This window comes from Macaca fascicularis, chromosome 8, assembly GCF_037993035.2.
Source record: "Macaca fascicularis isolate 582-1 chromosome 8, T2T-MFA8v1.1".
In the NCBI taxonomy this organism is placed as follows: domain Eukaryota; kingdom Metazoa; phylum Chordata; class Mammalia; order Primates; family Cercopithecidae; genus Macaca; species Macaca fascicularis.
This window is the reverse complement of record NC_088382.1, coordinates 56,803,163-56,830,450: the sequence shown is the minus strand read 5'-3', so window position 1 is coordinate 56,830,450 and position 27,288 is coordinate 56,803,163. Positions and strand designations below refer to the sequence as shown.

The following is a 27,288-nucleotide window of genomic DNA, read 5'->3' as shown; positions in this document are numbered from 1 at the left end:
CTGCTCCTGCCCTGAAGGAGCTTACAGCCCAGTAGGAGACAGGCCTCCAGCTGACTCCTCACATCATGCTAATCAACAGTGGTCCTCAACACAGAGCACACAGCCTCAGGGGGACATGCACAGGCGGCATGAAGACAGGGACCCTGCCCATCAGGGGATCAGCAAATGGCTCCCTGGTGCCAAAGACCAGAGCAACCGGGCTCACTCACGAGCCTCTCCAATCGCTGTGGCAGAGAAGAGAGGCCAGGATGTTAGAGGAGTCAGGCACTGTGAGAGATTCAGGATGAGGAGCAGGCACACTGGGGACTGATGCTCAGATGAGAGGAAGTGCCGAGCAGGAAGTCTACAGTCCAGGGGAGGGGGATTGTGGGAAACGTGAGTTATCAGGAGGGCACCTTATTCCCATGAGAAGGCACCCCCTGCAGCTGTTTTTGGGAGAGTGGGTGGCCGGTTTGCCTGCATATCTGGAGGTAACGTGCATGCTAGTTAGAGGTATGGACCCCGGAGCTCCGAGGTCTGGGGTGGGGGCCCCCTCACTACTGGCCCAGTCACTGGGCCTCAGGTTTCCATCTGTAACCTGGGCACTGACACATGCCCCAGGATCTCAGCCCAAGAGATGAGAAGGTGCTCGGCTGAGGTGGCCCCACAGCATGTGACCCTCAGTGGCAGGGGTGTGTGACCCTGCACCCCATGTGAGCTCCCAGCCTGTGCCCCTGTATGCTGCATGTGCTCTGAGGAGGGAGGGCAGGGCCACCTTGCAGAGAGTCACATAGGCTCATAGATCAGCTGTGAGCCCATCAGCAGAGAACTGCAGTCACCAACACAGAAGCATAGGAAGAGCTGCAAACTGGAGAACACGGTCTCTGTGAACACAGAGATGCTTGTGAACACGCCTGCACCTGCTGCCTCTCTCTCTTGTTCATTCTCTCCTTAACTTATTTGCCACTACATTAGAGAAACAAAGGCCATCTCAACTTTTCTGAAAACCTCAGATCAGCCCAACAGGGTCCCTTACCATCCTGGTGGAGCCTTTGTCAGACAAATTGAATCACTCCTTCATTAATAATGACAGTTCTCACAGGGAGAGTTCCTTGTGGAAGGCCAGCTGGAGAGGAGCCCACAAGATCACAAAAACAAGAGCTAGTAAGGCAGAAAGAAGTAGAAAATGCTCCAGACTGCCCAGCACTGCCTGATCCCGGCACTGCTCATGTGTCCGGAGCGCTCTGATTCCACCACCTAAGGCAACCAAAGCTGTCGGCCATGCACCGGCACTGCAGGAGGCAGAGGTCCTCCTGATCCTGCACTGTGTGGTTTTAACCGAGTCTCCTGGTGCAGGCCTCTCTCCTTCCCTGGTTGCTAACACATGCTTGAACTGGCAACCAGGCAGCTGGCTCTGTCTTAAATTCCATAACCCCTGTATCCCAACACACACAATTGCATAATTATAGTGCCTCTGAGGCTTGCTCCTCATGCAGATGAATTCACCCCCACGGTAGGTTTTAACGGGATTAGCTTGTCAGTGCTTGGCTTTCCCTCAAGAACCACTGCCTGGAGGTTCCAGAGCCTCCTCTGTCAGCATACTACCTCCTAGGAGGTAGCAGAGGTGCCTGAAACTCTAAGGCCAAGAGGTGGCCAGGCAGGGAGCACTTGGTCAGCACTCAGCAACCCATTACTACTGGGATTATTTCCACTCTCCATGGCAACCTCAGGCTTGGAGGTGGGCATGCAGATTCTGCCTCTCTGAGGCGCAGTTTCCTTCTTTCTAAAATGTGTTAAGAAACATCGTTTGGGGCAGGCCTCAGGGCAGCCTTGTTGAGACTCTCATGGGGTCCAGCCACAGCTCAACTGTAGGTAAGAGGTGCTGGACACCAAGTGAGAGAGGAAGGCTTCATATGCCACTTGTACATTTTCAGAATGTGTCCATACGCTTGTCAGGACACCTGGATAAAAACTGTCTTCTTCCCTGGTGTTGGGCAACTGCAGGCAATGTCACCAGCACTGGTGACACCAGCTGGAGCAGCCACGCTGGAGTTTCTCCTTCCTGATGAGAGACCTCTTTCGCCTTTTTAGGGTAGTGAGTCATGAGCACACACAGGCTGCCTCTGTGGTTGGAGGTGGCCAGGCTGGGACTGGCAGTTGAGACTCCCTGAGAATAGGAGGTGTCCCCAAACCCTAGCTCTGTCACACACTGCAATGCGAGCCAGGAAATTGCCTTAGCCTCCCTTGGCCCTAGTTTTCTCATCTATAAAATAGGAATAAAACATGTTAGTGAGTAAATTTAAAAAAATGCATGGAAAGATAGTTTTATGGTACAAAGGGTTGGTATATGTGTAAGCTTTCTTTCATATACACACTTTGGAGTAAAAGTGTTGGCCATAGATTAAGTCAAGCTTGTCTAACTCGTAGGCCACATGCAGCCAGGATAGCTTTGAATATGACCCAACGCAAATTTGTAAATTTTCTTAAAGCACTGAGTTTTTTTGTGTGTGTTTTTTAGCTCATCAGCTATTGTTAGTGTTGGCGTATTTTATGCACGGCCCAAGACAATCTTTCTCCTTCCAGTGTGGCCCAGGGAAGCCAAAAAGTTGGACGCTCCTAGGTTAAGTAACTTCAGCATAAGTATTGCCCATTTGCTCCTTAAGGTGGCTGTACCCTTTTGTACTCCAATTAGCAGTATATGAGAATTCAACTTAAATGTCCAGTAACCTTAAATAATAGACCGTGGCAGATTCTTCAGTGGAAAATTTTAAGACAGTGAGAAATAATGGGCCTGTGAGGCTCTCCTGAGAGCAGCTGAACGGGGGCCAAAACTGAGAGGCAGAAGACACCCCAAGTCACCCAGAACACTGTTTTTCTTTCACAGATGAAGATACTGAGGACAGTGATCCCTGGGCTGCAGGTGGGACCATCAGGGGGATGGAACATGACTCTGTGGAATGCAGACTCCAGCCAGTGAGGCCTGCTCCAACTTCTCTAACCAGCTTCACTACCTGCAAGGGAAAGTGTGGGCTTTTCAGCTGTGCTCTCCAGATCTCCAGGCTATCTGTCCCTAGCCTGCTTTCTAGATCCGTCTCCTGGCTGCTCCCTAATGCCCTGCACACCCCTCTTGCTGGTGCCCTAAGGCTGGCAGTGTGTTCCACCTGCTTTCTTCACAGTATTCTCTCTTGGCCTGTGTATCATCTCTGCTGAACTTCATCTGCTGGCTCTCAGGACTATCTTGGTCATGCCCTCTTCAATTTCATTTTCCTGATACCTCTGTGGATTTTGTAATAACAGTCCTTTATTTTTTCAGCCTTTAGACGTAGTGTTTGTTTGCTCCTCTGAGCCTCCTTCTGAGGCAAGTTTCTTCATCCACACTTTATGGATGAGGGCACAGCACAGCAAGCTAAAGGCCCATCCTGAGGCTGTGCAGTGAGCCGGTGGCTGAGGCTGTTCTTCTGACTCCAGTTCTACACATACTGCTTGTCTCCAAAATTGTCCCAAGCTTCCATTTTAGTATGTGCCATATCACCTTGCTTGTCAATTACCTGTGCATTTATCTTCCAGTTCTTTTTAAAAGCCTTGTGGGGAGTGTATTAGTCCTTTCTCATGCTGCTAATAAAGACTGGGGAGGCCTCAGGAAACTTATAGTCATGGCAGAAGGGGAAGCAAACATGTCCTTCACTTGGCGGTAGCAAGAAGTGCAGAGAGAATGGGGGAAAAGTCCCTTATAAAACCATTAGACCTCATGAGAACTCACTCACTAACATGAAAATAGCGTGGAGGTAACCGCTATTATTATTAAATTATGTCCCTCCTATGACACTTGGGGATTATGGAAACTACAATTCAAGATGAGAATTGGGTGGGGCACAGCCAAACTATATCGGGCAGGAATCATTTTTTTACTCAACTTTGCATTCCTCCAGCTCTTCTCAGCGTTTGGTTTACAGTTCATGTTTACTGTTAAATGTTTGTTCACTTCCTAAATGGGATCGGTGCTCAGTATGTGTGTGTTTATGTGCACACTTAGGTATGTGTGCTCATGTATGTATTTGTGTGCACATGTGCATGCATAAGTATGTATATGTATGTATGTGTATATGTGGGTGTGTGTATATGCATATGGATGCACACATTTGTGTGTTTATGTATGTGTGCCCGTGTGTGTATGTTGTATATGTGTGTGTGTCAGTGTTATTTGGTGGAAAGGGGAATTAGGAATGACAAGGCAGAGTAAATATCTCCAAGATCCACGGCATGTGTTTGCATATAAACAGACACTGATATTTGGAAGCACTGAGGCTGGTCTTTCTTACTCCCACTCTCTCCTCTCCTGCCTTGATTCTCACATAAAGACAGCCACATTTGCAACACAGGCCTGCCTCCATCCCTCTGGCTGTTCCTTAACCCATTCTAAGAGGACCAAGCTCTTGATAGCATAAAAGAATCTCCATTGTCCATGGTGACAAGGATGTTTCTTGAGCAACAACCAATGATTGTCATGAAGCATACTTGAAAGAAGAGAATAGGAGAGAGATAAGAAGTGAGACCTGCAGACAGAATGCATGCACATCCTCCTACTTGGTAACCTTCTTCTTTCTTCAAAGAGCAGCAGATACCCACTGCTTGGCTAGACCCTTTTATCAGCATCAGAGAGGTGGGTCCCAGCTGACAAAGTAGCTTCTAGACAATTCAACAGCATCTTTTTAATTCTACAGCTGCTCCTTTTGATAAAGAAGGAAACAGAGAGTTATAGGACAATGTATTATACCACCCGTGTTACTTCAGCCTATAGAGTCCTGTGACAAGCGTATGTAAGGTAGGAGTTTGGCAAATAGAAACACCTTTCATCAGAGCCTTTGGGATGGAGAAGCACGGGGCTGGGCTGAGGTTGTGGTGTTCCTCTTCACTTCCTCCTGGGAGCCACTGTTTTGTCCCCAAAGACAGGGACCAGGTCCTGAAGGCAAGGATGGGCATTACTCTATTTTTACGTCTTATGGGGCACTGTGGTGATGGCTTTATATGCATTTCCTCATTAATTCTTAGAACATTATTCATAAAATTGGTATAATTAAACTATTTCTAAAGTTAAGGAAACAGATTTAGAGTGACAGTGATTTTATTGGGTGATCTAGCTAATAAACTGCAGAGAGAGAACTCAAACCCAAGTCTGCAGGGTTCAATAATGTGTGCTCCAGACATGCATTGCTGTGGACAACAATTACAGACTTCCCAGTTCAACTAAGAGACAAAGCTGAGCATGCAGCCTATAGGACACAGTGCTCATGACCAAGAGTTGGGAGAACAGAATCTTGTGTTGGCTCCAAGTAAATATCATATATATCTGTTGACTCATGGGACATGTGGCACCAGGAGTCCATGCAGAGGAGGCGTGCCTTCTTTATTTACAGGGTCCTGGAAGGAACACTTGCTTCAGTAGCAGGAGGAGTCCCTGAGCAAACCCAGACATTGCCAAGTGTCTGCCCAGGGGAGAATTGGTGCAGAGGGCCCCAGTTGTGCATCAAGCCTCCTCACAGCACTGAGGGCAATGTCTGAAGACAGAGATTTAGGTGAGCAAGAGAGAACAAGTCAGAAAGTGAGCAAACCTCTTTCTCCCACGTCGATCCTTTTCCATTACAGTCTGGGATTCTTTCTAAACTAGAGCAAGAATGTGGCCTCTCTGTGAAGCTGAATGGTGGCTCCTTGTCTGCAAGTGCCCTGATGAGAGTCAGAGGACCCAGGCTGAGCCTGGGCTGTGCAGGAGCATGATAGATGCCTGAGAGAGGCACAGGGTGTTTCACCTGGCAGAAGCTGGCTTTGGTTTTTTTACCTTAGACTCTCTTCTGTGAGGTTAAATCTTCAGCACTGCTGAAAAAGATTGATTGCCAGACAAATCCCATTCTCAGGCCATGAGCCAGTGGAGGCTCTGGAGGCTTAGATAAATCTATGATCCAGGGATCTGGGGTGTGGGGCTTGAGATATGTGTGCAAGAGCAGGCCAGGATCTGCAAAGACAAGAGAGACTTAGCATTATTCACCAGCAGCGAAATGGGCTACACATGTGAGGGGGCAGGAGCTTCATTATCTCCATCAGACAAGGTTCAAAATCCTCTATGAAAATCACCAGTATTTCCCTCACTGTCTTCCTGCTTCCCAAAGGCCGACAGTCCAAAAATGCAGTTACTTGGACCTGATCCTGAGTTTTTTTCAGGCCTGGAGCTTCCTAAGATCACCAGGTAGGTCCTGCCTCTGGCCAGACCCAGACCCCAGGCTGGAGGGGACAGGAGAATGTAGTTCAAGAAGTAGAGAAGCCCGGAGCTATGAGATAAGGTCACTCTAAAGCCTGAAAACCAGGCAATTTCACCCTCATGGAATAAGAACCAGTGTTAGGATCACAGAATCATGAACGTCGGAAGTGGAAGGAACCCAGGTTCAGCTCCCTGTGGATCTGGAGTCCGAAGATCCAATTTCAAGTCTGATTTCTGCCTCTCACCAGTGGGTGACTTTGGCTGCATCCTCAGCCTCTCTGAGCCTCTTTGTCTCCACCTATAAAGTGAGGATGTGGTGCCCCCTTGCAGGCCCACTGTGAGCATAGGGCAAGTGCAAGTGTGGGTCAGCCAGAACCCCTGGCAGGGCCCAGAGGTGTCAGAGGGGTCTGGAGACAGAGAACCAGTGAAGGGGAGGATGCCCCAAAGCAAAGGGATGGAGACTTGGTGGGAACATTTGGGGGACTTGGGTTGAATGGAGAGAGGGATACAGAGAGGAAGGCATGATTGTATTTTAGCTTTAAGCAGCAGAAGAGCTGCTTACTGGGATGACCATTTTAAACATTTGTCTGGGTAAGTCTTGGACAAAGCTCTGGAATTATCAGTTCCTGAAGCCATGAAAGCCCAATGTGAGTAGCTGAGTCAGGTCCTTCAGTCAGTGCGTTGTGCAATGCCTTGTCAGAGAGGAAGAGGAAGAAAGTTACAGCTCTGGAATTCATCTGCAGTGTCTTCCTAAGGACGCAGATGCATTTTTAAATTAGCTTTTAGGCAGATAACCATAAGGGATGAAGCAATGAGGGGAAATAAACCTTATGAAATTGGCAGTGGCTCTCCGGCAGTGCAGCCCCTGGGACCTCAACATCTCTGGGAGTGCTGGGATGAGCCGCAGTATCTTCCACTCGCTGCCAGTGACCGCCCCAGGCAATGCCAGGACCTAGAATAGCACTGCAGGAAACACCAGGAGAGTCACTCTTTCACAAGCCAGAGAAAGACTGGAACATCATATTTTGCAGTCTGGAGATTTTTTTTTTTTTTTTTTTTTTTTTTTAGGTAAACATAAGTGTTTATTTCAATTGGGTAAAATAAAATCTCCTGTAGGAGTTGTATGGCTAGGCGATATGCCAAGAGCATGTCTATGTTCATAAGAAAGTGCTGCACTACTTTTTTTTTAATTTTTTTATTTTTTTAATTTTTTATTATTATACTTTAAGTTCTAGGGTACATGTGCATAATGTGCAGGTTTGTTACATATGTATACTTGTGCCATGTTGCTGTGCTGCACCCATCAACTCGTCAGCACCCATCAACTTGTCATTTACATCAGGTATAACTCCCAATGCAATCCCTCCCCCCTCCCCCCTCCCCATGATAGGCCCCGGCGTGTGATGTTCCCCTTCCCGAGTCCAAGTGATCTCATTGTTCAGTTCCCACCTATGAGTGAGAACATGCGGTGTTTGGTTTTCTGTTCTTGTGATAGTTTGCTAAGAATGATGGTTTCCAGCTGCATCCATGTCCCTACAAAGGACACAAACTCATCCTTTTTTATGGCTGCATAGTATTCCATGGTGTATATGTGCCACATTTTCTTAATCCAGTCTGTCACTGATGGACATTTGGGTTGATTCCAAGTCAAAACCACAATGAGATACCATCTCACACCAGTTAGAATGGCAATCATTAAAAAGTCAGGAAACAACAGGTGCTGGAGAGGATGTGGAGAAATAGGAACACTTTTACACTGTTGGTGGGATTGTAAACTAGTTCAGCCATTATGGAAAACAGTATGGCGATTCCTCAAGGATCTAGAACTAGATGTACCATATGACCCAGCTATCCCATTACTGGGTATATACCCAAAGGATTATAAATCATGCTCCTATAAAGACACATGCACACGTATGTTTATTGCGGCACTATTCACAATAGTCTGGAGATTTTTTAAGTAGAATTTCATCTTAGCTTTCCCATACAGAGGAGTATTCACTCTGTCTTTTAAAGTTTTTGTAAAGAGAAACCAGACAATCTTCTGTCTGCAGTACCACATCCTTATAGTTAGATAGTTGTTGTGTTTGTTTGTATTGACTTCCTTTGGCTGTTGTCTATTAAAAACAGAGTGCAGATAAAAGATCATTCTTGGAGCCAAAATTTACTGGTTGCATGACCCACTTAAGTTTTCACTGGACTTTCTGAACCTCAGTTTTCTCATCTGTAAAATTAGAGCACTGGCTTGTTTTATAGTGTTGGAGACCCATAAGAAATTTGTAAACACAAATGAGATAGACTTGTGTGCACAAGAATAATTAGACAACCTGACTAACAGATGGCAGATGCCCAATGCCAAAGACTCACCCTGACTATAGGCAGTGAGAAGATGCAGACCAAGAATGGGTGCCTGGGTGGAGCTTCGTGGAACAGGCAAAACTTGTACTGGTTGGAGAGCAGTTTGGATAGAGAATGATGCCAAATTAGCTTCGGCAAAGGAGGTGCATGAGCAGGGTCTCTGAACCTGAGCTCACAAAGTTTAGGTAATATCTACCTCTTGGTGAGAACCTGGGTGACACAGTGGCCTCTGTATCCTGAAGGGACTTATGTGAGAGCATTCATGAAAATAAATACAGTAACAATTCTTCAGAGAATTGTGCATGTTACATGACATGATATTTGTGAAGCAAATGGCACATGACAGAAACCCAATACACAGATGCTTCTCTCCTCTTACCAGATTGTAAGATGAGGCTGCCCTGATTCTTTTCTTTTTCCCTGTTCTTAATGCGAGAGAGATTAGCAAACACTGCTCTAAGTTGAGGCAAGAGGCAGGGAGACGGATCCCAGCAGTGGTTGTCTCATCTCCCCAGAGCAGGGACACTGTCCCTGGCCACAGGGCAGCAGTTTGAAAATTGGGGACCTGATATTTCCAGGTCTCTTTCCGGCATCTGGTCCAGGTATCTCTTGGAGACATTTCCACATCACCCCTGCAAGCGGCTGTGGAGCTGCGAAGACACTTTCTGGGTGCCTTCTGAAGCAGCATTTTGGACATGGTTTCTCTGTGCTGGAGAGCCTTCATTTCAGACCATGCGGAGGTGAAACAGGAAGGTGCTGGGTGGCTTCTGAGACATGTTCCCACAAGGAACTGCCCTGGGCCTAACAGCAGCTCCAAATCTGTGAGTCTATTCCATTCTCGGATTGACTTCACCAGACCCTGAATAAACGGCTTTGTCCACCCTCCTCCCTCTTTTCTCCTCCTCCTTTCCTTGCTCTATCACCACCCCTCTACTCGCTCTTATCCTTCCCTTTCTTCCTTCTCTACCTTTCTTTCATTTAGCCTCCACTCCACTTAGATGCTTTCCCCCCCAGTGTCTATCCCTTCCCTTCTACCTCTATCTTTGTCTCTTTCTCTAGTTTTCTCTCTACTTCTCTTTTCCTCTTCCCTCTGTCCCCAGTGGAATGGTTCGATGCAACTCAGCAGATACTTAGATAGCACACAGTACATGCCAGTCACTGTGTAAGTGCTGTAGAGAAGATAACAAATGAGATGTGACCTTGGCCCTCAGAGAACTTACCATGACTTTTCTTGTTTCCTGCCTTTGAATCTTCCTCTGTCTCTCCATGTGTTTCTGTCCCTCCCTCTCTTTCCCTCTCTACCTTCCTTCCTTCTCTCCTCTACCCCATTCTGTCTTATCTTTCTTTTCTCTCTCCCTCCTTCTTTTCTTCTTGTCTCCTTCTACTTTTCTTTCTGCTTCTTTTTTGTCCTTCTCTGTCTTTCTTCTGAAATGATGTCACCAGAGTCCCATAATAAAACTAATCTTATAGGTTACAAGGTTGCATTATGCTAATCACATTGCTACAAATAAATATAATGCAAGCAAATGAATTTGCTACAAATGAATATAATGCAAGCAAAAAGTGTTTAACTGAATAAATTACAAAATAATGCAGCACAGATTCTGTTTGATCGCTTATTTATAATCAGTATAAAATCTGTGGCAGTATAAGGCATTTCTTCTTTGATTATATGTGTGATTTCTATTGTTTTGTACATTGACAATGTTTTCAAATGAAGTGATCTCCCATCACTTCTGCCTTCTTCACATGATCTGGTGGCAGGCAGGGCAGTGTATTGTCCCCTCTTCACTGCTGAGGCTCAGGAGGGTCAGAGGCCTGGCAAGTGGCTTGTTCCACCCACACAGCCTTCATTTCTGGCCCATCTGAACATCTAAGGTCCCAGTGCAGAAAAAAATTGAAAATCATCTTGAAATCACTGTGTGGTCAGCAAGAGCCTGGGGCAGAAGCTCATTTCCATCAATCTCTTTTGCTAACTCAAACAGTCAGGGCTGTACTCACAGGGGCATTCTTGGCTCTGAAGTCTGGCAGAGGAGGCTGCAGAAAGAGGAGGGACTCAGGTGGGCAGGTACCTTCTCCTCTCACTGTCTTTCCTTCTCTCCAGCTTTCAGAGCCCTGACAGGGCCCTGGCCTTTGCTGGCCCCAAGCTTCCTGAGGGTAAAGATGAAGGGGACTCAGGCCAAAGGCACCTCTGCAGGGTCAGACCCCTCTCCAGGTGGAGGCAGCAGCGAGTCCCAGCTGCCAGTGAATCCTCCTGACAATGCGCTCCTTGACAGGTGCACATTTTAATGAGTCTGCTGGGATTTGTGGCTGACACCAGCGCAGAAAGAATGATTAAAAGCCTTTGTCGCAGGCACAGGGAGAAACTATGCCCCTGGACAGAGAGATAGCTGGTTCATCTAGGCCATAATCCTGTCAGGCTCCTCGGGGGTGGCAGGTGATTGGCAGATGCTGGGGAGAAAGCAGTGGGGAACTGCAGAGAGGGGCCATCCAGGCAGCCCTGAGCTCTACAGAAGGCCCTGCTGTGCTCGCAGCACCCCTGCCTCCCCATTTAGGGAGGGTCTGCAGGCTACTCTGAAAGCTCAGCTTGACCTCCAGATTTTATTGGATAAGCCCGTCTGCCTCTACCACCTGTCATGGTAAGAGTTGAGGTGGATGGAAAATTTTCAGTCTCAGCAGTGACATTTGAGACATCAAAATCCCCTACTCTAATGACTCTTGAGGGGCAGAAATTACTTCCAAATATTTTTGCCTGGTATATAGGTTATATGTGTTCAGAGTAGGTGGAAAAAATTATTCCAATCCTTTATATGATACACTTTACAACTTCATGTACATGAACTTTGTACTAATCAGTTAATTTGCAAGTTAAAAGTCAACAGTAAATTAATGAAAAATTGTTATTGCATCAACTTTATATGTAGCAAGCTGTTTCTGCCCTGGTGAAATAATGTAACAGGTACACAAAGCAGAATGTTTGAGAGAAACCTGAAGTACGAGGTGAGGTAGGTGGCCAGTGTGGAGCAGCCAGGCCAGGGCAAAAGAGCCCTGCACTGTGCCAGTCTACAAGCCCATCCTCAATCACTGAACAGACATGAGGCCCCCTGAACATCTGCTTCCTTGCTGAGAAAATGGGGCTGATGCAGTAAATGACTTCTAGGGACTTTTCCAGGTCACAGTAACCACAGTGTCTGCTTCCCTTTTCCTGGCTCCCTGTACTATGAAATCCAACCTGAAGCCACTCCAGGAATCTAGGCTTTGCCAGGTGGCCGTCCCACCACATTCCTCTGGGTCTCTCCCATCCAGGATCTGCCAGATGGCCTTCCCACCACTTTCCTCCATGTCTACCCCATCCAGGATCTGCCAGGCAGCCTTCCCACGACCTTCCTCCTGGTCTTCTCAACAGGTTGTGTACTTAACTAGGCTCTATCTTTGAGAAACCTATTAAAAATTTCTAAGCTGCTGATGGCCCCTGTCATGATTTCTACAATTTTTACTGGATTATGTCACTTTAAATATTCTTATTATTTTAAGGTAGTCTTAGAATAGAGGGAAGATAAATGCAGGAAATTGGTTTCACAATTTGGAAGTGATAAAGGGAGTTTACTGCTATTTTGTTTGTTTTGTTTTTAAATAAGATCTACCTAAGGTTGTTTAAAAGCTTATGGTAATGAACAAGTACACAGAGAGAATATGTGTGTGTATATATATATATATATATATATATATGAATGAATGAAAAACTATCACCAAGAAGAAAAATATTAGAGAAATTGAGAAGGGATGGAATCTAAACTCTATGGGTAGGGTTGGCCATCTGTAGTGTGGTTAGATATGGTTTCTGGAGTCTGATTTTGTGCCTCCAAATTTTAACTGCAGTGTTTAATGGCTGTGCAATCTGGGAGAAATTATTTCAACTTTGTGTGATTCATGTTTCTTTCTTTTTTTTTTAATATATATTATATTTTAAGTTCTAGGGTACATGTGCACAACGTGCAGGTTTGTTACATATGTATACATGTGCCGCGTTGGTTTGCTGCACCCATTAACTCATAATTTACATTAGGTATTTCTCCTAATGCTATCCTTCCCCAATCCCCCGACCTCACACCAGGCCCTGGTGTATGATGTTCCCCACCCTGTGTCCAAGTGTTCTCATCATTCGATTCCCACCTATGAGTGAGAACATGCGGTGTTTGATTTTCTGTCCTTGCGATAGTTTGCTCAGAATGATGATTTCTAGCTTCATCCCTGTTGCTACAAAGGGCATGAAATCATCCTTTTTATGGCTGCATAGTATTCCACGGTGTATATGTGCCACATTTTCTTAATCCAGTCTATCACTGATGGGCATTTGGGTTGGTTACGAGTCTTTGCTATTGTGAATAGTGCTGAAAATAACATACTTGTGCTTGTGTCTTTATAAATGATTTATAATTGTTTGGGTATATACCCAATAATGGGATCACTGGGTCAAATGGTATTTCTAGATCTAGATCCCTGAGGAATCGCCACACTGTCTTCCACAATGGTTGAACTAGTTTGCACTCCCACCAACAGTGTAAAAGCGTTCCTATTTCTCCACCTCTTCCAGCACCTGTTGTTTCCTGACTTTTTAATGATCACCACTCTAAATGGTGTGAGATGGTATCTCATTGTGGTTTTGATTTGCATTTCTCTGATGACCAGTGATGATGAACATTTTTTCATGTGTCTGTTGGCTGCATAAGTGTCTTCTTTTGAAAAGAGTCTGTTCATATCCTTTGCCCACTTTTTGATGGGGTTGTTTGATTTTTTCTTGTAAATTTGTTTAGGTTCTTTGTAGATTCTGGATATTAGCCCTTTGTCAGATGGGTAGATTGCAAAAATTTTCTCCCATTCTGTAGGTTGCCTGTTCACTCTGATGGTAGTTTCTTTTGCTGTGCAGAAGCTCTTTAGTTTAATTAGATCCCATTTATCTATTTTGGCTTTTGTTGCCATTGCTTTGGTGTTTTATTTATGAAGTCCTTGCCCATGCCGATGTCCTGAATGGTATTGCCTAGGTTTTCTTCTAGGGTTTTTATGGTTTTAGGTCTAAAATTTAAGCCTTTAATCCATCTTGAATTAATTTTTGTATAAGGTGTAAGGAAGGGATCCAATTTCAGCTTTCTACATGTGACTAGCCAGATTTCCCAACACCATTTTTTAAATAGGGAATGCTTTCCCAGTTTCTTGTTTTGTCCGGTTTGTCAAAGATGTGTGGTGTTATTTCTGAGGCCTCTATTCTGTTCCATTGGTTTATATTTCTGTTTTGGTACCCATATCATGCTGTTTTTGTTACTGTAGCCTTGTAGTATAGTTTGAAGTCAGGTAGCGTCATGCCTCCGGCTTTGTTCTTTTTGCTTAGGATTGTCTTGGCTATGCAGGCTCTTTTTTAGTTTCATATGAACTTTAAAGTAGTTTTTCCAATTCTGGGAAGAAAGTCATTGGTAGCTTGAGGGGGATGGTATTGAATCTATAAATTACCTTGGGGAGTATGGCCATTTTCACGATATTGATTCTTCCTATCCATGAGCATGGAATGTTCTTCCATTTGTCTGTGTTCTCATTTATTTCATTGAGCAGTGGTTTGTAGTTCTCCTTGAAGAGGTCCTTCACATCCCTTGTAAGTTGGATTCCTAGGTATTTTATTCTCTTAGTAACAATTGTGAATGGGAGTTCATTCATGATTTGGCTCTCTGTTTGTCTGTTATTTGTGTGTATGAATGCTTGTGATTTTTGCACATTGATTTTGTATCCTGAGACTTTGCTGAAGTTGCTTATCAGCTTAAGGAGATTTTGGGATGAGATGATGGGATTTTCTATATACAATCATGTCACTCGCAAACAGGGACAATTTGACTTCCTCTTTTCCTAATCGAGTACCCTTTATTTCTTTCTCTTGCCTGATTGCCTTAGCCAGAACTTCCAACACTGTGTTTAATAGGAGTGGTGAGAGAGGGCATCCCTGTCTTGTGCCAGTTTTCAAAGGGAATTTTTCCAGTTTTTGCCCATTCAGTATGATACTTGCTGTGGGTTTGTCATAAATAGCTCTTATTATTTTGAGATACATTGCATCAATACCTAGTTTACTGAGAGTTTTTAGCATGAAGGGCTGTTGAGTTTTGTCAAAGACCTTTTCTGCATCTAATGAGATAATTATGCGATTTTTGTCTTTGGTTCTGTTTATGTGATGGATTACGTTTATTGATTTACATAAGTTGAACCAGCCTCACATCCCAGGGATGAAGCCAACTTGATCTTGGTGGGTAAGCTTTTTGATGTGCTACTGGATTCAGTTTGCCAGAATTTTATTGAGGATTTTTGCATCGATGTTTACCAGGGATATTGGTCTAAAATTCTCTTTTTTTGTTGTGTCTCTGCTAGGCTTTGGTATCAGGATGATGCTGGCCTCATAAAATGAGTTAGGGAGGATTCCTCTTTTTTACTGATTGGAATAGTTTCAGAAGGAATGGTACCAGCTTCCCTTTGTATCTCTGGTAGAATTCGCCTGTGAATCCGTCTGATCCTGGGCTTTTTTTGGTTGGTAGGCTATTAATTATTGCCTCAATTTCAGAGCCTGTTATTGGTCTATTCAGAGATTCAGCTTCTTCCTGGTTTAGTCTTGGGAGGGTGTATGTGTCCAGGAATTTACCCGTTTCTTCTAGATTCTCTAGTTTATTTGCATAGAGGTGTTTATAGTGTTCTCTGATGGTAGTTTGTATTTCTGTGGGATTGGTGGTGATATCTCTTTTATCATTTTTTATTGCATCTATTCAATTCTACTCTCTTTTATTTATTAGTCTTGCTAGCAGTCTATCAATTTTGTTGATCTTTTCAAAAAAGCAGCTCCTGGATTCATTGATTTTTTGAAGGGTTTTTTTCTGTCTCTATTGCCTTCAGTTCTGCTCTGATCTTAGTTATTTCTTGCTTTCTGCTAGCTTTTGAATGTGTTTGCTCTTGCTTCTTTAGTTCTTTTAACTGTGATGTTAGGGTGTCAATTTTAGATCTTTCCTGCTTTCTCTTGTGGGCATTTAGTGCTATAAATTTCCCTCTATACACTGCTTTAAATGTGTCCCAGAGATTCTGGCACATTGTGCCTTTGTTCTCACTGGTTTCAAAGAGCATCTTTATTTCTGCCTTCATTTCCTTATTTACCCAGTAGTCATTCAGGAGCAGGTTGTTCACTTTTCATGTATTTGTGCTTTTTTGAATGAGTTTCTTAATCCTGAATTTTAATTTGATTGCACTGTGGTCTGAGAGACAGTTTGTTGTGATTTCTATTCTTTTACATTTGCTGAGGAGTGCTTTACTTCCAACTATGTGGTCAATTTTGGAATAAGTTCAATGTGGTGCTGAGAAGAATGTATATTCTATTGATTTGGGGTGGAGAGTTCTGTAGATGTCTATTAGGTCTGCTTTGTGCAGAGCTAAGTTCAAGTCCTGGATATCCTTGTTAACCTTCTGTCTCGTTGATCTGTCTAATATTGACAGTGGGGTGTTAAAGTATCCCATTATTATTGCGTGGGAGTGGAAGTCTCTTTGTAGGTCTCTCAGGGCTTGCTTTATGAACCTGGGTGCTTCTGTATTGGGTGCATATATATTTAGGATAGTTAAGCTCTTCTTGTTGAATTGATCCATTTACCATTATGTAATGGCCTTCTTTGTTTCTTTTGATCTTTGTTGGCTTAAAGTCTGTTTTGTCAGAGACTAGGATTGCAACTCCAGCTTTTTTTTTTTCTTTCTATTTGCTTGGTAGGTGTTCCTCCATTTCTTTATTTTGAGCCTCTGTGTGTCTCTGCACATGAGATGGGTCTCCTGAATACAGCACACTGATGGGTCTTGATTCTTTATCCCATTTGCCAGTCTATGTCTTTTAATTGGAGCATTTAGCCCATTTACATTTAAGGTTAATATTGTCATGTGTGAATTTGATCCTGTCATTAAGATGTTAGCTGGTTATTTTGTTCGTTAGTTGATGCAATTTCTTCCTAGCATTGATGGTCTTTATAATTTGGCATGTTTTTGCAGTGGCTGGTACTGTTTGTTCTTTTCCATGTTTAGTACTTCCTTCAGGAGCTGTTGTAATGCAGGCCTGTTGGTGACAAAATCCTTCAGCATTTGCTTGTTCATAAAGGATTTTATTTCTCCTTCACTTATGAAGTTAGTTTGACTGGATATGAAATTCTGGGTTGAAAATTCTTTTCTTTAAAAATGTTGAATATTGGCCTCCACTGTCTTCTGGCTTGTTGGGTTTCTGCAGAGAGAGCTGCTGTTAGCCTAATGGTCTTCCCTTTGTGTGTAACCCAACCTTTCTCTCTGGCTGCCCTTAACATTTTTTCCTTCATTTCAACCTTGGTGAATCTGACAATTACGTGTCTTGGGGTTGCTCTTCTCGAGGTGTATCTTTGTGGCATTCTCTGTATTTCCTGAATTTGACTGTTGGCCTGCCTTGCTAGGTTGTAGAAGTTCTCCTGGATAATATCCTGCAGAGTGTTTTCCAACTTGATTCCATTCTCCCCATCACTTTCAGGTACACCAATCAAATGTAGATTTGGTCTTTTCACAGAGTCCCATGTTTCTAGGAGGCTTTGTTCATTCCTTTTTACTCTTTTTTCACTATACTTCTCTTCTCAGTTCATTTCATTAATTTGATCTTCAATCATGATACCCTTTCATCCACTTGATTGAATCAGCTACTGAAACTTGTGCATGCATCACGTAGTTCTTGTGCCATGGTTTTCAGCTCCATCAGGGCATTTAAGGTCTTCTCCACATTGTTTATTCTAGTTATCCATTCTTCTAATCTTTTTTCAAGGTTTTTAGCTTCCTTGCAATGGGTTTGAACACCCTCCTTTAGCTTGGAGAAGTTTGTTATTACCAACTTTCTGAAGCCTACTTCTGTCAACGCGTCAAACTCTTTCTCCGTCCTGCTTTGTTCCATTGCTGGTGAGGGGCTGCGATCCTTTGGAGGAGAAAGGGTGCTCTGGTTTTTAGAATTTTCAGCTTTTCTGTTCTGGTTTCTCCCCATCTTTGTGGTTTTATCTACCTTTGATGTTTGATGATGGTGACCTACAGATGGGGTTTTGGTGTGAATGTCCTTTTTGTTGATATTGATGCTATTCCTTTCTGTCTGTTAGTTTTCCTTCTAACAGTCAGGTCCCTCAGCTGCAGGTCTGTTGGAGTTTGCTGGAGGTCCACTCCAGACCCTGTTTCCCTGGGTATCACCAGTGGAGGCTGCAGAAGAGCAAATATTGCAGAATAGCAAATATTGCAGAACAGCAAATATTGCTGCCTGATCTTTCCTCTGGAGGCTTCATCTCAGAGTGACACTGGCTGCATGAGGTGTCAGTCAGCCCCTACTGGGAGGTGTCTCCAAGTTAGGCTACATGGGGGTCAGGGATCCACTTGAGGGGGCAGTCTGTCCATTCTCAGAGCTCAAACACCATACTGGGAGAACCACTGCTCTCTTCAGAGCTCTCTGACAGTGACGTTTAAGTCTGCAGAAATTTCTGCTGCCTTTTGTTCAGCTATGCCCTTCCCCCAGAGGTGGAGTCTACAGAGGCAGGTGGGCCTTATTGAGCTGTGCTGGGCTTCACCCAGTTTGAGCTTCCTGGACACTTTGTTTACCTACTCAAGCCTCAGCAATGGTGGACACCCCTCCCCCAGCCAGGCTTGCTGCCTTGCAGTTTGATCTTGGACTAGCAGTGAACAAGGCTCCGTGGCCGTGGGATCTGCTGAGCCAGGTGCTGGATATATTCTTCTGGTGTGTCGTTTGCTAAGACCATTGTGAAAGTGCAGTGTTTAGGTGGCAGTGCCCCAATTTTCTGGGTACAGTCTGTCACGGCTTCCGTTGGCTAGGAAAGGGAAATTGCCTGACTCGTTGTGCTTCCTGGGTGAGGTGATGCCCTGCCCTGCTTTAGCTCACCCTCTGTGGGCTGCACCCACTTTCCAAACAGTCCCAATGAGATGAACCAGGTACCTCAGTTGGAAATGCAGAAATCACCTGTCTTCTGTGTTGATCACCCTGGGAGCTGCAGACTGGAACTGTTCCTGTTCGGCTATCTTCCAGGTCTTTATTTCTTAATATTCTCACATTTCTTATTTGTAAAATTAGTATAATGATGATATCTCACAGGGTTCTTATGAAGATTTAATGAACAAATATGTGTCATCTGCTTAGTGCAGTGACTGGCACACAGCAAGTGCTGCATAAATGTCAGCTGTTCCTCACAGAATGGAAGTCATTTCTGTTGTATTAGGAGGGTAGAAAATGTGCACAGTACAGGAAGCCATAGTTTTGTTTATCTTCTGGACATGGAGGGAGTTCCTCTCTGATAACTTCTACATTCTCATGAGTTGAGAAGAGTATGGCCGATAAATACGTTGAATATTTCCATGTGACATTTCTTCCCTGTGATTTTTTTGAGAAAATTGCTTATCAAGACAATGACCTTACTAGTTTGAAAGAATTCACTGACACCCAGCCAAAAGAAGAACAGGAAAAGCTGACACACAGAGGGCAGTTAAGGGTGACATTTCTGGAGATGGAGATGGGCACACATATTTGAGATGTGGCCCACCCAGTTTGATCAGCCATGGCTGCTGATAGCCACTGCCATGCTGTGGGTGTGTTTTCATGGCCCTGTCTGCTGTGAATAGGGACTGTTCCTAAAATAAGCTTCATGGGCCTGCCTACTGAGGGCACTTTTACATATCACTGGGACCAGAATCCAGGTGATGTGAATTGTTTGCCTGATCTCTGCCTATAAAAAACACTGTGGCTTATATCTAGGCCCATCATGTTAGTGATGTGACTCCCTTCCACTGCCTTGGCCCTGCACTTATGGTGCATTGTGACATATAAATGGATACTGCATCTGGGTGACGTGACTCTCTGTTTTGGGTTCTGCCAACAGGAAGCTTTGTAACATATCATTTGGCTCAGCACCTGGATGATGTTTCTCCTCTCTTGCCTTGCCCTGACCACAGGGGAGATTGTGACATATTGCTAAACCCAGCTCCAAGGTTAGGTCACTTTCATACCTTGGTATTGCACATAGCAGCCATTGTGACATATATCTAGGCCAATTGCCTAGGTGAAGTGAGTCTCCTCTACTTCCTAAGCCCTGCCCAAGGGACATATTTCAATATATCACTAAAACCAGCATCCAGGTGCTGTGACTCTTCTTCCAGGGTCCTGCCCACAGGAAGGATTGTGACACCTCACTGGACAAGCTCCCACCCAGGTGATGTGACCTTCCTGCTTGCTCTCTGCCCACAGGTGATATTGTGCCATATACCTGAGACCAGATAAGAGGACTAGTCATGACTCTTAAACCTGGAGCCAGGTCATATTCAAGATGGTGACTCTCACTCCTGGAACTTTCCACCAGTGTTATTGTGACATATACCTTTGCCCAGCTCCTGGGTTATTTAACAATCCTGCCTAGGTGCAACTCACAAATGAGATTTGGACATTTACCTCAGCTGACCACCTTGGTGATTTGACTCTCCTGTCTTAACAATATCCTCAGGAAGGATTGTAACATGTCTCTGGACCCATCATCTAGGTTACCTGACTCTCCTCTCCTGTCTCTCCTCTTCTGCCTGGACACTGCCCACAAGGAGCATTGTGTCATATGTCTGGACGTACCCCCAAGTTATGCAACTTTTCTGCCAGGAACTTGCCTACAAGGAAAATATTGGAAATTTTCTGGCTCAGCATTTAGGTTATTTGACTGTCGTGCCTGTTTCATTACCACAGAGTAAATTGTGTCATATACCTCCCAGGCATGATAACGACTATCATATGTGGACCCCACAAATAGGAGTAATTTTGACTCTCATAGCTTGCTTTAGAAACACGACTGATTAAATGTCTTCCTGGTAAAAATGGTCAAGAAGATTATAACAGCCTGAGATATTTTATAAAGCCCTTGGCTTGTACAGAGAATGCCATGACAGAACCCAGCAGAAAGGTGAAATTGTGAGTCCCAGCACACCCAACTGACAGTAAGAACTGTCAGTGTCTCACATATATGAAGCCAACTGTCATTCATGGAGACAGGACATGCATGGTATTATAAATATCATCCCAGGAATTTTCTGCCAGTGTGATTGTGATATATATCTTTGCCGAGCACCTGTGTGATTTGACTCTCCAGACTGGTTAGAGCTGGCATATGTTATTGTGATAACTACCTGGGCCAATCTCTAGGTGATGTGACTCTCCTGCCTGGGCCCTTCTCTCAGTGAGAATCATAACATATCACTAGATCCAGCACCCAGGTCATGTCACATTTTTGTCTGAGCCAGGCCCACGGAAATCACTGTGACATATCACTGTGTCCATCATGTAGGTGACATAACTCTCCTCATTAGAATGGGCTGTGCACACAGTGGGGAATAGTGACATATGGCTGGGCCAGGCTCACAGGTGATGGTACTCTTTTGCTGGGGCCATGTCCTAAAGAGGGCATTGTGACAAATCTCTGGGCCTATCACCTAGGTGATGTTCTTCTCCTCCTTTGGTATTGCTAACCTGGATAGTGACATATTACTAGGCTAGGCACACAGGTGATGGTACTCTTTCAGCAGGGCCTTGCCTCATGGAGGACATTGTAACATATCTCTGGGCCTATCACTTAGGTGATGTGACTCACTGCTCAGTCTCTGCCCACATGGAGCATTGCTACATAAGGGTATAACCTGGACCTATTTGTTGTAACTCTCCAGCCTGGGTCCTGTCCTAAGGGAGCCTTGTGACATATCTCAGGACCCAGTATCAAGGTGATGTGACTCTTCTGCCTTCTTTCACCTCACGTGTTAAATTGTTTCATATACATAGGGAAGCACCAAGATGATATGACCTTTCTCTTCTGCATGAGCCTTGCCTACTTGGGATATTGAGCCATGTATCTGAGCCCATGTCCTAAGTTATGTGACTCCTTTCTTCTGCCTGAGCCTTTACAGTGGGGTGATGTGACATATTACTAAGCCCAATGCTTAGGTAATATGACTCTTCTTTTTTTCCTGAACCATGCCCATGAAAAGGGATTTTAACATATTGCAGGACCCAGCACACGGGTGATGTTCCTCTTCTGCTTGGGTCCTGCCTAAAGAGAGAATTATGGCATATTGTTGGGCCCCCACCCTGATAATGTAATTCTCCTGCCTGTGCAAGAGAAACAGAATATATTTTTACATATCTTGGGCCCATTCTGTAGGTGTTTTTGCTCTCATCATTTGTCTGGGTTTCTTTTTTCCACATTTGGGATTGCGTCATATTGCTGGGTCCAGCACCCAGTTAATGTAGAACCTGCCTAGAGAGGGCATTATGACATGCTGCTTGGCATAGCACCTAAGATGTGCTATCCTCCTGCCAAGTTATTTTCCTACAAATGGGATTATGAAATTTACATTGCTTCAGTTCACAGGCATGATGATCAAACTTAAACTAAGATTCTACCAATAGTAGGTATTTTGTCTCTCATCACTACACTTAGGGCAATAGCTAAGTTTATGAGTTGCATATTTGTACAAAGCTCAAGAAGGTTACTATGCTAACTCATATTTTATAAACTCCCTGGTTGGTCCACAGAGTTTCATAACAGGGCCCAGCAAAAAGTTAAGATCATGACTCTTGATTGTACATGCAGTTGAGAGCAAAAGTTGTCACCATCCCACATTTACAAAGCCCACTGTTGAAGTCCTGAGTCTAACAAGTGAATAAAGAACAAAGATGGAATCGTGACTTTCATATGTGGATCTTGCTACAGTTGAGATGGTGACTCATTTCTGGACCCAGATCACAGGCATAATAATGGGTCTCCAATCTGAACCCAGCCTTAAAGAGAGATATGGACTATCATAACTGGGTTTAGGGCAATATGTAAGATTGTGAGTCCATATGAGCATGTAGGCTTCAGAGTGGTTTGCAACTCTCATGCATGTTGCATAAAGCCTTCGGATGTTGTCGAGTGTGTCATACAATGACCCAGAACACATGTGAGATTATGAATCTTATATACACACCAAGCTAACTGTTAAAGATGTCACCCTAAAAGATGAGGAGATTGTGTCATATCACTAGGGCTAGTACCCCTAGGTGTTGAGACTTTTTGGCTTAAACTCTTTCCCAAGAGTACATTGTGAAATATTGCTGGGTAAGAATCATAATAATGTGACTCTTTGCTTGGACCCAGTCAACAGGGGATATTATCACATATCTCTGGGCCTATCAGCTAGGTGATGTGTTTCTCCTGCCAGTGTCCTGCCCACAGAGGATGCTGTAACATATTGCTAGGTATAGTATCTATGTAAATGTGACTCTCCTCTCCTGCCAGGATCCTGCCCACTGAAGAAATTGTGCATACCACTGAATGCAAAACCTATATAATATGACTCTTCCCTTTGTCCTGAACTCTGCCAAGAGAGGGACTTATAACATATTCCTGAGCCCAGCAGGTAGGGAATGTGACTATACACTATATTTTTTAGCACTGTATATAGTGGATATAATGATACTATTTGTGACTGTACTCAGGTGATGTGACTCTTCTGACTGGGTCCTGCCTACAAAGGAGATTATAATGTATCTTTGGCTCAGCAGATGATGATGACTCTTCTGTCTTGTCTCTGTTGAAAGGTGAAATTGTGACATATACTTGGATGCAGCTCGTAATCACAATAATAACTCTTGTACCTAGATCCACCCAGAGGAGATATTTCAACACTCACAGAAAGTCTTGTGGCCATGAGTAAAGTCCTAGATCTCCCACCTGTAAGAATTCGCAGTGCTACTCAGGCATATCATTCATTCTGATACATGAACAGACCCTACAAATGAGGTACTATACTCACACTCATAAGCAGTCTAAGCTTGAAATTGTTACTTTCATACAAGAATCTGATCCACAGGTGGTTTGGTGATGTCTGAACCATGATTCAGCAGACCTGTGGTGCTTTGACTCCCCAACTGGAACACAATCTTCAAGTAGGATTGGGGCTCTATGCATGGATCTTGCCCATTGTTGAGATTGTGACTCTTGTACTTCTACCCAACTCATAGGAGATGTGGACACTCATACCTGATGCCAGGACTTGTGCAGGACTGTGAAACTTATTCCTCAACATTTTCAAGTGTGTGATTGAGAAATATGACTTTGCCCAACATCTGAGTGTTTTGGCTCTCGTTTCTAGGCCCAGAGCACAGTTGAAATTGTGACATATCTGCACCAAGTCCCTAAGCAGGCCCACATACACACTCGTTGGCAATGCGACAAAGGGCACTTTTACATATCACTAGTGTCAGCACCCAGCTGATGTAAAATCTTGACCTGAACCCTGCCTATAAAAAGCATTGTGGCTTTTATCTAGGTCCCTCATGTAAGTGATATCACTTCCTTTACTGCCTTGGCCCTGCAATTATGGTGCACTGTGACACATAACTGGGTACTGCACACAGGTGATGTGACTCTTTTTTGGATGGGGTTCTGCCAATAGGAAGCTTTGTAACATATCACTTGGTTCAGCACATAGGTGATGTTTCTTTTCTCTTGCCTAGGTCCTAACCACCAGAGAGACTGGGACATGCTGCTGAACCCAGCACCAAGGTTAGGTCACTCTCCTGCCTTGGACCTACTCATAGGGGCCATTGTGAAATATATCCAGGCCAATTGCCTAGGTGAAGTTTCTCTCCTCTTCTGCCAAGCCTTGCCCACAGTGGGGATTTAGATGTGTCAAGGAAACCAGCATCCAGGTGATGTGACTCTTCTTGCAGTCCTGGCCACAAGGAGGATTGTGACATTTCACTGGACCAGCACCCACTCAGGTAATGTGACTTTCCTTTCTTCTCCCTGCTAACAGGTGATATTATGCCATATACCTGAGACCAGATCAAAGGCCTAATAATGAATCTTGTACCTGGACCTAGGACATGTGCAGGATGGTGACTCTCATCCCTGAAATTTGCCCCAGGTGTTATTGTGATGTATACCTTTGGCCAGCTCCTGAGTGATTTAATAATCTTACCAAACTATAGTCCACAGATGACATTTTCATCAAGACTTTTTGTGATTTGACTCGTGTGTCTTAATAGTGTCCTCAGAAGGGATAGTAACATATCTCTGGACCCATCCTTTAGGTTATGTGACTCTCCTCTCCTGCCTGAACCCTGCTTCCAGGGTAGCATTTCTACACACTGCATCCAAATGACATGACTCTCTTACCTGGGCCCTTTCAGCAGGACGCATTGTGACATATCTCTGGGCCCATGATATTGGTGGTATGACTCTCCTCCCCTGCCTGGACACTCTCCACATGGGGTATTATGCCATAGTGCTGGGTCTAACACCCAAGTTTTATGACTTTTCTGTTAAAGCCTTGCCTACACAGAGAATATTGGAATATTTCTGGCTTAGGATTTAGATGTGGTTGTCCTGCCTGTTTAATAATCACAAAGCTGACAGTAAGTACTTTCACCATCACATATGGATGAAGTCAACTTTCATACATAAAAACAGGATGGATGAAGGCAACTGTCATACATGAAAACAGGACATGTATGGCATTGTAAATATAATCCCAATAATTTTATTCCATTGTCACTGTGGTATAAATCTTTGCCAAGCACCAGTGTGATTTCACTACTCAGACTGGTTCCAGTCTACCTATGGGATTTTGATATCTACCTGGGCCAACACTGAAGTAATGTGACTCTTCTGTTGGGGCTCTGCTCTCAGTAATAATTGTGACATCACTGGATCCAAGCACACAGACGATGATGGTACACTCTTGCCTGCGCCATGCCCACAGACATCATTGTGACATATCACTGGGTCCGTTACTTAAAAGGCGTAACTCCTCTCTGGAATGGGCCCTGCACAACGTGCAAAATAGTGACATATTCCTAGGCCAGGCACACAGGTGATGATACTCTTTTGCCAGCACTATGCCCAAAAGAGGGCATTTTGACATATCACAGGGCCTATCATGTAGTTGATATGGCTCTTCTGCTTGGGACCTGCCCACTTGAATAGTGACACATTGCTAGGCCAGGCACCAATGTGATGGTACACTTTTGCCAGGGCCTTCCTTTAAGAAATGCTTTGTGACATATCTCTGCGTCTATCCCTTAGGTGATGTGACTTCCTGCTTGGCCCTGCCCACATGGAGCATTGTGACATAAGGGTGGAACCTGCACCTAGGTGATGTAACTCTCTTGTCTGGGTCCTTTTCTAAGGAGTACTTGTGAATATCTCAGGACCCAGGACAAGGTGATATGGCTCTTCAGTCTGGTGTCTGCCCACATATAACTAAAGAAGCACCTAAGTGATATGACTCTCTTTTTCTGTCTGAGCCTGCCCTACTGGTGACATTGGGCCATATCTCTGAGCCTGTGACCTAAGTAATATGACTTTCTTCTTCTGTCTGCTCCTTTACAATAGGAAGATTATGACATATTATTGAGCCCGGCACTTAGGTAATGTGACTCTCGTCTTGTTGCTGAACAATGCCCACAAACAGGACTTTTGCTGTATTTCAGGGACCAGCACTTTAATGATGAGAGTCTCCTGCCTGTACCAGAGCCAGGGAAGGTATTTTGACATATCTTTGGCTCATTCTATAGGTGTTTTTTTCTCTCATCACTTTGCTGGGTTTCTTCCATGTGTGGTTGTATCATATTGCTGGCTCCAGCCCTCAGTTGATGTGAACCTCTTTCCTAGGCCCTGCCTAGAGAGGGCATTGTGACATATTGCTTGGCACAGCACCTAAGTGATGTTAACTTTCTGCCTAGTTTTTTGCCACAAATGGTATTATGACATATACCTTGCTTCAGTTCAAAGGCATGACGATCAAGCGCATATTGAGATTCAGCCAATAGGAATATTTTCTTCTCACCACTAGGTTTAGTTCAACAGGTAAGGTCCTTCGTTGCGTATTTGTAAAAAGCTCACAGACGTTGACAACACTAACTCATATTATAAAACTTCTTGGATGGAACATAGAGTTTCATAACAGAACCCAGCAAAAAGTGAAGATTGTGACTCTGGACAACACATTTGGGTGGAAGTAAAAGTTGTTACCATCCTACATTTACAAAGCCCATTGTGGAGGTCCTGAGTCTAACAAGTGAATACAGCTCAGAGTTGGAATTATGACTTTCATAAGTGAATCTGGCCACAGGAGGGATGGTGACTCATTTCTGGATTCAGCTCACAGGCATAATAGTGGTCTCATCCCTGAAGGCAGCCTATACAACAGGTGTTGACTGTCATACCTGAGTTTAGGGCAATATGTAAAATCGAAAGTTTATATAAACAGATAGGCCACAGAAAGGTTTACAACACTTATGCATGTTGCATAAAGTTCTCAGATGTTGTAGAGAGTGTCATACAATGGCCAGCACACATATGAGATTGTGACTCTCATATACTCAGGTAGCTAACAGTTAATGGTGTCACTCTGAAAGAAGATTGTGTCATATCCCTTGGCCTAGTACCCCAGTATTGAGATTTTTGGTTTAAATTCCTTTCCATAGGGCATTATTGCATATCACCGGATCAGAATCATGAGATTGTGACTTTTCTGCCTGGGCCCTGCAAACAGGGGACTTTTTCACATATCTCTGGGCCTATTGGCTAGGTGATATGTCTCTCCTGCCAGTGTCCTTTCCACAG

General features: G+C 44.2%; 1 pseudogene; it reads left to right on the top strand.

The window, feature by feature from the left end:
- The first annotated feature begins 317 nt into the window (after window positions 1-317).
- Window positions 318-27,288, top strand: part of LOC102131446 (uncharacterized) — an 86,039-nt pseudogene continuing 59,068 nt past the window's right edge.